Source organism: Sus scrofa, chromosome 5, assembly GCF_054392235.1.
Source record: "Sus scrofa isolate SSC_HxYL_T2T_F1_AM1 chromosome 5, Sscrofa_HxYL_maternal_Yorkshire_Landrace_v2.0, whole genome shotgun sequence".
Taxonomy (NCBI): domain Eukaryota; kingdom Metazoa; phylum Chordata; class Mammalia; order Artiodactyla; family Suidae; genus Sus; species Sus scrofa.
This window is the reverse complement of record NC_139387.1, coordinates 42,723,856-42,738,245: the sequence shown is the minus strand read 5'-3', so window position 1 is coordinate 42,738,245 and position 14,390 is coordinate 42,723,856. Positions and strand designations below refer to the sequence as shown.

General features: G+C 40.2%; 1 protein-coding gene across 14 annotated transcripts in view; it reads right to left on the bottom strand.

Moving 5' to 3' along the window:
* Positions 1-14,390, bottom strand: part of GLIPR1 (GLI pathogenesis related 1) — a 55,988-nt gene that overhangs the window by 39,434 nt on the left and 2,164 nt on the right. For 4 of the 14 annotated variants that reach the window (XM_021092047.2, XM_021092048.2, XM_085025103.1 and 1 more), the window contains one exon: positions 7,487-7,761. The exons of 8 other annotated variants lie outside the window; for them this stretch is intronic. The gene's annotated coding sequence lies outside the window, so the exon portion shown is untranslated. Of the gene's footprint in view, positions 1-7,486; positions 7,762-14,390 lie in introns of those variants that run through there. 2 more of the 14 variants (XM_085025100.1, XM_085025102.1) reach the window with 1 other exon arrangement.

The window sequence follows — 14,390 nt, the reverse complement described above, 5'->3', positions numbered from 1 at the left end:
GGGCTGCACCCATGGCATATGCAAGTTCCCAGGCTAGGGGGTCAAATCAGAGCTGCGGCTGCCAGCCTACACCACAGCAACTCAGGATCCAAGCCATGTCTGTGACCTACACCACTGCAACTCAGGATCCAAGCCATGTCTGTGACCTACACCACTGCTCCAGCAACACTGGATCCTTAACCCACTAAGCAAGGCCAGGGATCAAACCCGATCCTAACAGATACTAGTCAGATTTGTTTCTGTTGCACCCACAACAGGAGATCCTGTTGGTTTTAAATCCTCACTTCTGTTTTCTTTGCCCAAGTCTTCCAGGAACTGGTCGATGACCATTCTGGCTACTTCCTGCTGAAATGGGGTGTAGTCCTGATGGAGGAGGCCGATGTGCCCCTGGGCTGAGAACAGCTGGGACTTGTTAAGCTGAGTAAATTGGGCCTTGCTTCTCTTTGACACTTCAAAGAGAAAGATAATGGCAGGAGCTCAGCTCTACTGGAGTGAAAAAAAAGAAAAAAGAAAAAAGAAAAGGTGACCACATCAATCATTCCTGGGGTCAAGAAGACCTCCCCAATTATACATGCACAGAAAGACTCCTAGGAGTCAAGAAGGGAGGGGGTGCCAGGCCTTAATAAGTCTGATAATCATCCCATAACCATTTGCTCTGGAAACCATCTTTGCCAAAATATGTGCATGCATATCAGGGAGGGTCCTGTGTCTGGTCAGGTATGATAAGTAAAACAAGATAAGTGGCCAAAGGGGAAAAAAAAAAGACTGGGAATAAATGTCCTATATGAGTGGTTTAATTCCTGAGCAGAGACTAAAGATCTCACTTCAAGCCATCAATCACTGCTCTCTCTCCAAGATGAGTCCTGACTCAATTTGGGGAGTGAACACTGAACTAGAAATATTCCTGAAGCTCCAGTTGTGGCCCAGTAGTTAACTAATCTGACTGGTATCCACGAGGACACAGGTTCAATCCCCGGCCTTTCAGTGGATGGGGGATCCAGCATTGCCATGAGCTGTGGTGTAGGTCACAGATGAGGCTCAGATCCTGCATTGCTGTTGCTGTGGTGTAGCCTAGCAGCTACAGCTCTGAGTGGACCCCTGGATTGGGAACCTCCATATGCCTGTGGGTGTACCCCAAAAAGACAAAAGACAAAAAAAGAAAGAAAGAAAAAAAAAAAAGAATATTCCTGAGTTCAAAGACCTGGATCCAAGTCTTGTATGATTAAGATCTTAATCCCTTGAGCATTTTGGTTGGACAGACCCAGTCAGAAGTAGGAGGAATGACAACTAGAATTTTAATAGACAAAATAGCTCTCATTCTGTGAGAAATTCAGGAGAATAAGTCTGAAACCCAGTCTGGAACTGGCACTATGGGGAGACCGGTAGCAGTTGTCTAATTGTACCTAAGTAGGTTTTAACTTCTGATGCAGCATTAATGTACACATAACAAGAGCTACTGGCCATTACATATACATATTCTTCCTGTTACTATATGATCTAAAGCAATTTTGTTGTCTAAAAATTGAATAGGTACAAGAGGATATCTTGAAACCATAAGGTTGCAGCTACCAGCTGCTAGCAGACATTGCTTTGAGAATTGCTGGTGGCATCCCAAGTCTAACACGGCTCAGAAAACCCAAGCTCCCAGCAACACAAGAACTTATTCATTATGTTTCTAATACCACTTAGTGTTACCTTGTATGCCTGAACCATAGCTATTCTATTTCAATTTGTAATAGTGTTTTTCCTAAATGACAAAGGCAGATATCACTGTTAATGATTTTAGTGCTTTTCTAGATATGAAGATCCAGGAATTGGGGCTCATAAAAATCCTTACCTCAAAATATCAAATTATCTGTAGGCCTGTTGTGCCAGTATATTTTTTTTCTGAGCACAGAGTGCCATCTTTCCCGATTCCACCCTGAACTCTTTTCAAGATGTTCTCAAGGTCAGTAGCTATAATCCTTGTAGAGGTACATGGCAAGTACCATTTTTTAGTTCACAGGGCCCTTCATGCTTTGAGGAATATTTCATGGCCATTTTGTCCCATGGTGCTAGGAATACTCATTCCTAGGTCTGGCAAAGACTTCACTGATGGGCCACTCAGTGTGTTATTACTGGACTAGGCCTTATTAACAGGGGCCATAAGTCTGTGGATCCCCCTGTCTCTTGTGGCCCAGGAAAATACTCCCTCTTGCTACTTCTTCGCATAACTAGAGTTACACTATTGTAGTCATTGATCTCATATGGAACTGTATATCATCCACTTTATCAGAGGATCAGTCACATATTTGATAATGTGAGAAATAGCTCTGTAAAACAGGCAATAAAAAAGAAATACAGCTAGCAGTTTTAGTACTGTCATAAGTTAAGAATTTGTTGAGAACTTTCATTAGGTACAGTCCAGTATATCCCCAGGTCATCTAGCTCAGTCTGCTTTGTACCAATCTTTGTCTTTAATCAAAAATTACATATATATATATATATATATATATATATATAAAACATTTCATGACTAGATATAGGAGGCATTGTTCATAAAACATTCAGCCTGATTTCCTAGTGTTAGTCGGCTGGTATCCCTAATATGGTTTAACTGTTCCTAACATAAGGGAGCCCTTAAATTTAAAGTACCATAGCCTGCTGTTAAATCTCCTGGCTATAGATCATGGAGCATCTGTTTTTCATCCAAAGATAGATTACTGAGTTAAGCTTCAGAAACAAACTTAGTGTTTTTTTAACAATTCAACAACATAAGAGCAACAACATAACAGCAAGCAACTACTTGGGAAATGAGTCTTTGTGAATACAGACCTCAATTAACAGAATTAACAGAAGAACAGATGTCCATTGAAATATCCCTTTCTTCCTAAAATTACTCTCATTTTTATCCAATATAGCCAAAATAAAACTCATTTATTTGCAAATTAAGCCTGGTCTCCAAAAAAATTTGGCCCAGTGATTTATATAAATATAATTGGTCATATAGACTTTTCTAAAAATTGGTTTTGCTAGGACTTTCAAAAGGCATCTCAGACTGAGCTTTTAATGGCTTCTCAGGGCCAGGAAAGTCATGCCAAGGGCTGGTGAGAGATTTTTGCCTTACAGACTTAGGTCAATTTCTCCATTATCAAGGTCTCCAAAATACTTTGAGATTCCTTCAGGCCAGCAGCAAGGTGGCCTTCCTGGTTTATCTAATAAACCTGCTGGGAACTTAAGTTTCCAATCTCTGGAGGGATCAGGTAGAGAGAAAAGAGAAATTTTTCAATTCTGCTTATAAAAGTGTAATTTACCAAATTGCTGTGCATCATAATTTAATTTGAAAGGAAGAATTTCTTTATACCTAGAAAACACAGATTAAAACCAATAGTATTTCAGAGAGAAACCATAAAAAGTTATAACCATATTCACCAGTTCACTCAGTACAATGTAAATAATCTTTCTCTTTAGGCATATGGAGGTTCCCAGGCTAGGTGTTAAGTCAGAGCTGTAGCTGCCAGCCTACACCACAGCCACAGCAACATGGGATCCAAGCTGTGTCTGTGACCCACATCACAAGGCCAGATCCTTTACCCACTGAGGGAGGCCAGGGGTCGAACCCATGTCCTCATAGATACTAGAACCTGACATGACAGAAACTTCATCTTAGTTGTTGTTGCAGTTGTTAACAGTTTATAAATTCATCAGATTTCCCATTAGAATTCTCTAATTTCTTACGCAGTTCAACATTATGATCTGAAAGTCAAACTTATTTTTCAAAAAATGGGCAGAAGACCTAAATAAACTCAGTAGGCACATGGAAGAATGCCCAACATCACTAATTATTAGAGAATTGCAAATCAAAACTACCATGAGTCACCACCTCACACCAGTCTGAATGGCTATCATTAATGAGCCTACAAACAACAATAAAAAGTGTGAAGAAAAGGGAATTCTCCTACACTGTTAGTGGGAATGTCAATTGGTACAACCACTATGGAAAACAGTATGGAGGTTCCTCAGAAAATTAGATATAGAACTACCATATGATCCAGAAATTCCACTCCTGGGCATGTATCTGGACAAAACTACCACTCAAAAGATACATACATCCCTATGTTCACTGCAGCACTATTTGCAATATCCAAAAAAATGGAAACAACTTAAATATCCATCGACAGATGAGTGGATTAAGTAGTACACAACAGGGTACTACTTAACCATAAAAAAGAATGAAATAATGCCATTTGCAGCAACATGGATCCAGCTAGACAGTCTCATGCTAAGTGAAGTAAATCAGAAAGATAAAGACAAATATGGTATCATTTATATGTAGAATCTAAAACATGGCACAGGAGTTCCTGCCGTGGTGCAGCAGAAATGAATCCAACTAGGAACCATGAGGTTATGGGTTCAATCCCTGACCTCACTCAGTAGGTTAAAGATCCAGCATTGACATGAGCTGTGCTATAGGTCACAAACATGGCTCAGATCCGGCATTGCTGTGGCTATGGTGTAGGCCGGCAGTTATAATTCTGATTGGACCCCTAGCCTGAGAACCTCCATATGCCACAGATGCAGCCCTAAAAAGACAAAAGACACACACATAAAAAGCAAAATATGGCACAAGTGAACCTATTTCCGGAACAGAAACAGACTCACAGACATGGAGACAGACTTGTGCTTGCCAAGGGGGGAGGAGGATGTACAGGGAGTTTGGGGTTAGTAGATGCAAACTACTACATTTAGAATGGATTGGCAATGAGGTCCTAGTGTACAACACAGGGATATAAGACTATGTCCAGTCTCTTGGGATAGAACATGATTGGGGATGATGTGAGAAAAAAAGAATATATATATTATGTGTGTGTATACATATGTATATGAATGGGTCACTTTGCTGTACAGCAGTAATTGGCACAATGTAAATCAACTGTAATAAAAAAAGTTAAAAAATCCTTTTTATTGACCTTCTTGAAGAGAAAGCACTTTTACAAAGGCATCAGAGTAAAACCTCTGTCTATAATGACAAAAAACTTAAGGCATGTTTAAAATCTGATTACAATGCGATTTGACATGGAAACTTAGTTACTGCTGTGACATATTACACTAAGATTGGTAACTAGAATTATGACTGATAAACATTTTGCCAGGACATATCAGCTTTTTAAAAATTCCATATAATTTTTAGGAGTCCCCTAAACATCTAAATTGTGGCTTGGAAGGTTAAGGACCTGATTTTTGTCTCTGCGAGGATGCGGGTTCAATCCCTGGACTCATTCAGTGGGTTAAGGATCCAGCATTGCCACAAGCTGCAGCACTAATTTGACCCCTGGCCGGGGAACTTCCATACGCTGTACGTGCAACCATAAAAAGAAAAAAAAAAGATCCCATATAATTTTTAGAATATTTGCATTAATAACACTTATCTATACAGTTTAACCTAAGAAGGCTTGTTTCTCATTTGAAAATGCTTTCCATGTAATTTAACATACCAAATAATCTTGGTTAACTTAGTATTTCTCTGAGATGCTTCAGAGTTTCCCTGGAACATTCCAAGTTAGTTGGAAGTCAAAAAAACTTTTTTTTTTTTTTTTTTTTGTTGTTGTTGTTGTTGCTATTTCTTGGGCCGCTCCCGCAGCATATGGAGGTTCCCAGGCTAGGGGTTGAATCGGAGCTGTAGCCACCGGCCTACGCCAGAGCCACAGCAACTCGGGATCCGAGCCGCGTCTGCAACCTACACCACAGCTCACGGCAACGCCGGATCATTCACCCACTGAGCAAGGGCAGGGATCGAACCCGCAACCTCATGGTTCCTAGTCGGATTCGTTAACCACTGCGCCACGACGGGAACTCCCAAAAAAACTTTTAACTGAAATTTGCTATTTGAGAAGTTTGTCAAAGGGCTTTAAAACACTCAGGCAAATAATAGGTCACTGTGAAATAAGCCCTTCTCTTTAACCAAATTTATGGCAGATCTCAAAAGCAAATTTAGATCACTTAAAGGCAAAGAACTTCACACAATCTGCAGTTCAGCATTAACTTGTCTTAACAGATAATTCCAAGTTTAAGTTTTGCACCAGTTTACTATTAATTTATTCAATTAAATTTATTCTAAACATAGTCCCAGCCATGCACAAAATCTTCTCTCAGTGTCCAGTTCCCACCAACCTTCCATCACTTTCTGTATCCATTATTATTTTGCCCCATATTTTTTTAAATTCAGAAGCAGCCACCTCTAGGACAAAAATCACTCTTTTCCCTTAAGAAAATGCAATGCCATTCCTGACATTCCTCATCCCTTCTTTACTGAAAACACACATCCTAGTTTCCTTAAGCAACCAAGAACTACTATATAAGTAATTTCTAAAAACAGGTTTTCTTATAGAGAACATCTCAGGGTGGCACTGAATAATTAATAGTCCCAAATATCTTTAGTTTCTCTGTAAAGTGAAGCCCATGTCCAGTAATTAATATTTCAGTATATTACCCTATCTGGAAATGACCTAGTTATTCCATAATCTTCCATCATTCAACATAGTTTAAATTTTGTGCAACTCTAAATTTTCACATTACCAGATATCTGGAGAGATTATTTTAAAAGTAGATATTCCTAAAACAATTTTCCCCAAATTGTTCCTAAAGAGTTCACACAAAAGCTTGTCTCATTTACATTTAAGTTTCTTATAAAAATGTTATCATACCAAGTTATTTTCTTGCTGATAAATTGCAACAGATACAGCAACATCTTATTTTACTTCTATTAAAAGCTAAGTACAATAAAGATTTATACTTAATCTTGATGACTCTAAAGACATATCTCTATCACTTAAATCAACAAACCTAATATCAGGTATTAATTTAATACTGAATATTTCCCAGTTCACATGAACCTAAAATTAATTCTGGCCAGTAACCTTCTGTTTTTGAGAATTTCTATAAGTGCTTAATTTCAATTGTTTAAGCCAATTAACTAGAGATCATTTACAAATTAATTTTGATAATATCAAAGGTAAAAAGAAAATATATACAAACATACAACCAGATCTCATTATCTTCATTTTCTTTTAATTTTTTAAAATTTTGTTATTTCCCCAATACAATTTTTTTTCTACTGTACAGCATGGTGACCCAGTTACACATATATGTATACTTTTTTTTCCTCACATTATCATGCTATCTTCATTTTCTAAGCTTAATTATGGATCTGATATCAAACATAAAATCCACTATTATAAATAACAGTTGGAATAAGTTTTCTTGGTCATTGGGCTCATAGCTATCATATGGAACTGGAGAAGTTCTTCCCATATTGAATCAAATGAAACATTCACGCACAAAACTGAAAGCAAAAGCATAATCGTTGCCAGCCAAAAGGAAGCTACAAACCAACTCAAATTGGCTTCCAAGTGCCACTAAGCCCAGGACCTGAGTCCGAGTGGTGCCCTTTGAGAATTCTCAAATGGATCAGATCCAAGGGGCCTCAGAGTGCTCTTGGGGGACTTACCCAGATACTGGTAGAGGTGTCACAACGGCCCAGATGCTATTTTTGTTCTTCCCCAAAATCATTTCTCAGAGTAAGAGGTTTGGGCTGGCGTGGGCACAAAGAGATAAAGATGTCCTCAAGGCCTTGGAGCTGCTGGGCAGTTTCTCTCTAGTCCTCTGTTCCTATCCTGGAGCTCCAACTACTGAGACGACTGGCTGGGTGTGACCTGGGCATGGCCCAATGGCAGGATCTCTGATGATCTGGCCTCTTGAGTCATCCTCCAACCCTCTGCTCTCCTGAAAGAGGTTTGCATAGAGAGAAACCCCAAACCGTCTTATGAAGTCCAGGGGCCACACACGGCCAGCTGCCAGTCAGTTGATCCCAAACGAGCCCCCAAAGTTTGTTGCCAAAACTTGGCCTCTGTCCACTGGTGCTGAATAGAAACTTTGAAACAGAGTTTTGGGTAAAAGAAAAAAAATATCTTTTCTTTCTTTGCCAGGCAAAGGGGGCCAGAGCAGATAATGCCTTACAGACAGTGCCCCTTGGAACTCAGAGAAGGCCATGGAGGCTGAATGAGGCCATTTTTCTAAAAACAAGAAATGGGGACACAGACTTTTGAGCCCCACAAGGCCCTTCTCAGTTTCAAGATCTTCAGATTCCTAGTTGTACCAGCCAAACTCTGCTGAGTCCAACCTAAAAACTGGACTGAGGAGTTCCCATCATGGCTCAGTGGTTGACGAACTTGACTAGTACCCATGAGGATGCAGGATCGATCCCTGGCCTCTCTCAGCAGGTTAAGGATCCTGTGTTGCCTTGATCTGTGGCATAGGTCACAGATGCAGCTCAGATCCTGTGTTGCTAGAATTGTGGTGTAGGCCAGCAGCTATAGCTCCGATTTGACACCTAACCTGGGAACCTCCATATGCCATGGGTTCGGCCCTAAAAAGACAAGGGGAGAAATGTAGAAGTTAAAAAAAGCTGCAAAAACCATTGGATATGCATTGAGCTGTTACAGCACTTGCCACCTAACCAAGAGATTTCTATGTTAGCCTAAGTTGGTCACAAGATGTGTTAGATTGACACTAAGTTACCTGCCATCCTCAAGGAAATTTCTCTGCAATGAGGTACACAGTTAAATATCACACATTTTCCAACCTAGCAGCACATCCCTTTTTAGGAATTAGTTTGGCTCTGAGAGATCCAAAGAAAGGCTTAATAAAAACAAGACTCCTTAAAATCTAAAGAGTTAATCACCCTACCTTATGGCACAACTTACCTATTGTATACCTAAGAACTATTGCTGCAGAAGCTACAAGTATTTTTTTTTAAGGCAAAGTTTTATTAAAAACATCTATAATTTTGTGATCTTGAGAACTTGACTTAGTAACCATGAGGTTGTCAGTCCCAAAATGTGGCTGGAGAGAGATGAGGGTTAATTTCCATTTTTGAGCCAAGGTCCAACAAAGCTGCTGCCAGCTCTCAGGGGAATTAAAACCTGTATTACAATGGCCATTATGCAGAACATTTAAGTCAGATAAGATCATTTAAAAAGTGTGCTTAAGGAGTTCTCTTCATGGCTCAGAGGTTAACCAACCCAAATGGTATCCATGAGGTTGAGGGTCGGATCCCTAGCCTTGCTCAGTGGGTTAAGGATCCAGCATTGCTGTGAGCTGTGGTGTAGGTCACAGATGCAGCTCAGATTTGGCATTGCTGTGCCTGTGGCATAGGCTGGCAGCTACAGCTTGGATTCAACCCCTAGCCTGGGAATCTCCATATGCTGTGGACGCAGCCCTAAAATAGCAAAAATAAATAAAAAGTGTACTTGAAAGTAAGGGCTCCTAAATTAAGCAAACAGAATAGGATGCCTATTTTAAGTAGCATAAGACAACTCCAAAAGCGCCCCCTCCAAATTCCAAAATAGCTTCATTAAAAATTGTTATAGAAGACAAATGAAAATTTAAAGACATGAGATCATAAACAAAGTTGACCAAACCATTATCCTTACAGCTACAACAGCTTCAAGGCCAGGCACTTAAAAATCATACCTGGGTCCCACTGATGCTGCATTTTCCTAGGGGTCCATCATTAAAATACTGACCCCATAGATTGTTTTAGTTGTATTAACTGGGACACTGGAAAAGAGATTGTCCTTCAAGGCCCTATGCAAATTTGTCAAAATCAATTTGAATGCCCTGATATCCACTCCTAAAAGTATAGCCCCATGTAGCCATCTCCCTGCCCAGAACTGATAGGACTTCAAGAGTTTCCCTGGGAAAGTGCTATGCTCTTAAACAGCCAAGGGAGGCTAAAATTAAAGTTAAAAACTAGAACCTGGAGAGGGAATTCCTGGAAAAACTAGCAGATTCCAGTGAAGGATGAGAATTCTTAGCAAGTTCTCCAGAACCTGTTTGTAATGCCCAGCTGAGAGAGAAAAATAAAATTTCACATTGTCCCTTTCTAAATCTAGACCTATTAGTTACTGATTCTTCCTCTCTCACTAACTACTAACTACTCAGTAACTAACTACCAACTACTCAGTAACTAACTTCCTGCCTTCTCTGATTTTTCATCTTAAGTGCTTGGCTTAGCTTTCTGTCTGCCTGGGACACACAGGCTATTGGTTCTTTCTTTGGTTATCTTTGGGAGTGACTCTGGGAGTGACTCCAGATCTTGGGAATGTAGTAACCTTTGCACCCTCTCTGAGGATACCTTTTGGGTCCATGGAGTTACTTAATACTGCCAGAAATATTTACTCTTTGTTCCAGCTAAAACATGGCAAGATAGTTGAAGGGGTTTAATAACTTTATGATCAGAAATTTGGCTGAATTGGAAACTGATATTCAGAGCTTGATAGGAATTTTTTTTTAAAGCTTCCACCCTAAGCTAAAGTGAAACTATGTTCCCAGAGAGAAAGATAAACTTTCCAAAACCCTTGTAAAATAATTTATGGGTGGATCAACCTCTGGTGTCATTTAAATTACAACCTAATTCCCTAAGAAATTGAGAACAACTGTACTTAAAATTCTTTGTAAAACTAGAAATGCAGCTCTAGGAGTTCCTGTTGTGGTTCAGCAAGTTATGAACCTGACATAGTGTCCCTGAGGATGCAGATTCAAACTCTGGCCTTGCTCAGTGAGTTAAGGATCCTACATTGCCACAAGTTGTGGTGTAGGTCACAGATGCAGCTTGGATCTAGTGTTGCTGTGGCGTAGATATAGGCTGGCAGCTGCAGCTCCAATTTGACCCCTGGCTCAGGAAATTCCATATGTTGTAAGTGCAGCTGTAAAAATAATAATAATAATAATTGCAGCTCTAAAGGCAGTTCAGAGGCAGTTCAAAGTTATTCCTTTTACCAATCAGAAAACCTCCCTATCTCAAAAGGTTTGTAAATATTAGCCTTGAGACACCAAAGTCTTTCTGGGAGGAACTTGCATTCCTTCCCTGTGCTTGGAGATATGAATGTTTTATAAACTTAAAGGAGAGACTTATTAGAACAAAATAGGGGCAATGCAGTTAGAAATGGGCAAGTTAAAAAAAATTTAATGAGTTCTCTGGTGGTGTAGCAGGTTAAGGATCCAGTGTCACTACTATGGTTTGGGTCACTGCTGTGGCATGGGTTCAATCCTTGTCCCAGGAAACTTCTGCATGCTGTGTCCAAAAAAATCTTAAAGTGTTTCTCCACAGATATTAGTGAAAGGATTTAGCCATCTGAGCAAATAAACATATTCAATCTACCAGAAAAAAACTTACAAAAAGTTGAATCTAACTAGTGAGCTTTACCTTATTATACCTGTCTCATAGCTGAAAATTTAGAACAGGACTATATAAGGACATCTGTGTGTTCATGTTGTGTTTATACACATAGCAGATGTGTGATAAACCTAACTCTGGACAGTATTGCTATGATTTGTTCAAGAGTTCTATTTAATTGTCTTAAAAACAAGTAAACACTAGCAAATTCTTTAAATTCATGTGGTCTAGGATTATGTTGTGTTTATACAGGTATATAGATTACATTGTGTTTATACATGTGTATAAGTGTTTTGGAAATTGTGAAATCCCTAAAAAAACTGATGATCCCTGGTATAATATTATGTCATAATTCCAATTATCTATTGGGCTGCACCCTCGGACCTGCTGGGCCTGTACTAGCCCAGCCTCAGGATCAAAGAAAAAACATAAGCTTTTACTTCTCCCCACATGACAGGCTGATAATCGAGAGAGGAGTTGTTGGGGCAAGGAATAGTGCCTTTATTCAGAAAGACCAAGAAGATGGTAGACTCATGTTCCAAAGAACGATCTTGCCAGAGTTAAGAACTCAGGCTTCTTTTATACTAAAGGGGGAGGGAGTACAGTTAAGCTTTTCCTGGTTTCGGTCAGCCTCCAGAGGAGAGGTGTTAATTTCTTCCTTCCCGCAGTCATTAAAAGATGGTCAGGATGTTTCCTGAGAGCTAACCAAAAGTATTTTAGCTTAATGCTCATTACCTAAGAGGCAGGGTTCCCAGCCATGAGTCATTATGTGTAATAGGCTTACAGGCAACTTACAGGCAACATACTTTTAGTGATTAACCTGAAATAAAATACAAAGCTTCTTCCCTGTTACAATTCTCCACTGTCAATGTCCATTTCATAACCTTGTGGGAAAAGGGATGAAGACAGTTCTGGTTATTTCCTGCTGAATGGTGTTGATGAATATTCCTGATAATCTTTAGTCAGTTCTTTATCTACAGCTATTTGAACCTGATGAAACCCCATAGCACTTTTGTTTTCTAATTTGTAATTGAATTTGGGGTTTTGGTTCCAGTTCCCTATATATATAGGAAATTCTTGTGCTATTTACTTGGGCAAAATTAAGCAAATTGGTTGACCCTTCTCCAGCTACAATGAAATTACCATCTATCCCAGCTGGATAGGCAGAACTGTTAGAGGTAAACTCATTAACAGAGGTTAGTATATTGCCTAAGTTTTAACATAACTGGCAACTGCTAGGTCTTTTAGAATATTTATAAATTCTCCTGCCCAGGCAGACACCTGAAGAGCCTACCATACAATACTTCAAAGGGGTTTAATTTAAGCCTGTTTCTGGGGGCCATTGATCTGTAGTAGGGCAGCTGGCAAGTCCTTACCCCAAGTTAATTAGTCTCTTGGCACGTTAGAGAAGTTTTCTTTTTAATGTAGGATTCATTATCTTGGTTTTTACTATTGATCGTGGTCTCCAGGATGAGTGTAATTTCAAGGCCTTAATCCAAATCAGGGGATAATTTCCCTAAGGAGGACTTTAACCATTTCAGAGATTCTCTCTTCAGATAGGACAGGTTTTCTTTCACCCATCTGAAAAGGTGTACACAAACACTAGCAGGTTTTCTGACATTTCCTGCAGCTCAAGTTGTTTCAGTAGCGTCTATTTTCCAGTCCTGGGTGGGGCAGGTTCCCCTGTGTTGAGCCATCTCCAGAGGTCTGATAGCAGTCTTTGGGTTATTTTTAGATTCTGATATCAAGCTATTTAACTTCATGGTGAGGTCTATCAGAAAGTTAATCAGCTCATTCCCCACTGTCAATTTTAGCCATGTTCCTGTGGGGAATTAGGCACCTCAAATCCAAGGGAGATCCTGGGCCTATTCATTCCTGAGTGTTCTTCTCTTTCTACCATATGAGAGGCTCAGTCTTTTATTGTTTTCCTCTTATGTTTCAGCCTTGGGCAATCTGTGTTTCAATGTTCTTCCTCCTTATGAGGTAGGAGATAGATGGTCCCCTGGGCTGAGAACAGCTGGGACTTGTTAGTCTGAGTAGATTGGGCCTTTCTTCTCTTTGACACCTCAAGGAGAAAGTTATTTGCAGGACCTGAGTCCTTCAGGAGTAGAAAGATGACCACTTCAATCACTCCTGGGGTCAAAGAGAGCTCCCAAATTACACATGCTTAGTAAGACCCCCAGGGGTCAAGGGAGAGGGAGCCAGGCCATAATATGTCCTGATACCATCCCCTGATACCTTTTGCTCTGGAACCCATCTTTGCCAAAAGATGCACATACATACTGAGGAGGAGGAGGATCCTGTGTCCACTCAAGTGTGAGAAATAAAAGAAGATAATTGGCCAAAGGTAAACAAAGGCCCAGAAGAACTGCCACGTATGAACAAGTTAAATCATCTCTCTGGTGTGCTCCTCACTGAAGGCGACCCCTGCACTTGCACTCCTTTTTTAGGGTGTGTATTTCTTCTTTGCTTCTGACTTAAATAAACTACTTCTTTGTATCTTTTCCCACATGTTGTACTGTGACTCTAACAATAAACTTTATACCTGTTTTTCACAACCTTTGACTCTTTGCAACAGTCTTGCTTTCAACAGGGGGCAGGAATCAGGGCAATTCTACTTTCAGCCTCTAGCTGGCCTAGAGGTTAGGATTCCTAGACTTTCATCCAGGCTGCCCAGGTTCATTCCTGAGCAGAGAATTAAGATCTTGCTCCAAGCCGTCACTCACTACTGTATCTCTGAGATCACTTACAGTCAACAACACACTGTTCCTTCCCCAGAAGTGCTTACCTCTCTTTAGGTTACTCACATTCCTGAGTCCAATACTGCTGCCAAAAAGAGTGGCATTCTTGGGAGTTCCCGTTGTGGCTCAGTGGTTAACAAATCTGACTAGGAACCATGAGGTTTCAGGTTCAATCCCTGGCCTTGCTCAGTGGGTTAAGGATCTGGCACTGCTGAGAGCTGTGGTGTACTTCGCAGATGCGGCCCAGATCCCAAGTTGCTGTGGCTCTGATGTAGGCCGATGGCTACAGCTCTGATTAGACCCCTAGCCTGGGAACCTCCATATGCTGCGGGAGAGGCTCTAGAAAAGGAAAAAAAAAAAAAAAAAGGTGGCATTCTATATCTTCTTTCTTTTGCTGTACTTCCCTGTTGAACACTTTAAAAGCAACCTCTACC